Source organism: Tachyglossus aculeatus, chromosome 10, assembly GCF_015852505.1.
Source record: "Tachyglossus aculeatus isolate mTacAcu1 chromosome 10, mTacAcu1.pri, whole genome shotgun sequence".
In the NCBI taxonomy this organism is placed as follows: Eukaryota; Metazoa; Chordata; class Mammalia; order Monotremata; family Tachyglossidae; genus Tachyglossus; species Tachyglossus aculeatus.
In genome coordinates this window covers 30,416,219-30,418,140 of record NC_052075.1, presented here as the reverse complement: position 1 = coordinate 30,418,140, position 1,922 = coordinate 30,416,219, and the positions used below count along the sequence as shown (strand labels likewise).

At 47.6% G+C, this 1,922-nt stretch overlaps 1 non-coding gene across 1 annotated transcript; it reads right to left on the bottom strand.

Annotated features, from left to right (window-relative positions):
- Window positions 1-1,575: 1,575 nt before the first annotated feature.
- On the bottom strand, window positions 1,576-1,713 carry LOC119933887. The gene has a single exon (XR_005452754.1). It is a non-coding gene; the product is annotated as a small nucleolar RNA SNORA7 (small nucleolar RNA).
- Window positions 1,714-1,922: the final 209 nt, after the last annotated feature.

Sequence of the window (1,922 nt, the reverse complement as noted above, 5' to 3'; positions counted from 1 at the left end):
ACTGAGCCACGCTGCTTCTCTGCCATGTGACCATGGGCAAACTCCTTCACTTCTCTGTACCTCAGTTACCACATCTACATTCATTCATTCAATCGTATCTATCGAGCGCTTACTGTGTGCAGAGCACTGTACTAAGCGCTTGGGAAGTACAAGTTGGCAACATATAGAGACGGTGCCTACCCAACAGTGGGCTCACAGTCTAGTCTTAATCCTCTACGAAATGAGGATTAAGATTGTGAGCCGTTTGGTGACAATGAGAAGCAGCGTGGCTCAATGGCTTTGGAGTCAGAGGTCATGGGTTCGAATCCCGGCTCCGCTCCATGCCTGCTGTGTGACCTTGGGCAAGTCACTTAACTTCTCAGAGCCTCAGTTACCTCAGCTGTAAAATGGGGATGATGACTGTGAGCCCCGCATGGGATAACCTGATCACCTTGTATCCCCCCAGCGCTTAGAACAGTGCTTTGCACATAGTAAGCGCTTAACAAATGCCATTATGAGAAGCAGCGTGGCTCAGTGTAAAGAGCACGGGCTTTGGAGTCAGAGGTCATGGGTTCAAATCCCAGCTCTGCCAACTGTCAGCTGTGTGACTTTGGGCAAGTCACTTAACTTCTCTGTGCCTCAGTTACCTCATCTGTAAAATGGGGGTTAAAACTGTGAGCCCCCTGTGGGACAACCTCATCACCTTGTAACCTCCCCAGCGCTTAGAACGGTGCTTTGCACATAGTAAGCACTTAACAAATACCATTATTATTATTTATTATTATTAATGAGGTAGCCATTTCTCTGAACAGAATCAAACCTGTCCAGTGGGCTGTACTGGGCCTGTTGCAGGAATTGTCATCACTTTAGGACACTACCATCACTGCTATCACTACCACCATCACCGAGCAGCGTGGCCCAGTAGAAAGGGCACGGGCTTGGGAGTCAGAGGTCATGGGTTCTAATCCCAGTTCCACCGCTTGTCAGCTGCGTGACTTTGGGTGAGTCATTAACTTCTCTGTGCCTCAGTTCCCTCGTCTGTAAAATGGGGATTAAGACTGTGAGCCCCACGTGGGACAACCTGATCACCTTGTATCCCCCCAGTGCTTAGAACAGTGCTTTACACATAGCAAGCGCTTAACAAATGCCATCATTATTATTATTTATTACATCCCCTATGCATTTGGGTTTATACTTTTAGACTGTGAGCCCACTCTTGGGTAGGGACTGTCTCTATATGTTGCCAATTTGTACTTCCCAAGTGCTTAGTACAGTGCTCTGCACATAGTAAGCGCTCAATAAATACGATTGATGATGATGATACCCCTTAAACACTTTGATAGTCATCCCACTACATCCTACAGCATTTATGTTTTGTCTTTTGCCATCGAGTTATTTCGACCCAAAGTGACACCACTGACACATCTTTCCCAGAATGCCCCGCTCTCCATCTGCGATAGTTCTGGTAGTGTCACCATAGATTTTTCTCGGTAAAATTATGGAAGTGGTTTACCATTGCCGCCTTCCGCGCAGTAAACTCGAGTTTCTGTCCTCGACTCTCTCCCATACTGTGCTGCCCAGCATGGGTGAGCTTTGACTTGTAGCAGATTGCCTTCCACTTACTAGCCACTGCCCAAGCTAGCAATGGACTAGGTATGCTCCTGCTTGGCTCTCCCACCCCTGGCCGAGGCTGGTAGAGTACTGGAAACTCTCCAGGTGTGACTCTGAGAGGAGCATTCGTTCATTCAATTGTATTTATTGAGCGCTTACTGTGTGCAGGGCACTGTACTAAGCGCTTGGGAAGTACAAGTTGGCAACATATAGAGACGGTCCCTACCCAACAGCGGGCTCACAGTCTAGAAGGGGGAGACAGACAACAGAACAAAACATGAGGACAGGTGTCAAGTCATCAGAATAAATAGAAGTAAAGCTAGATGCACATC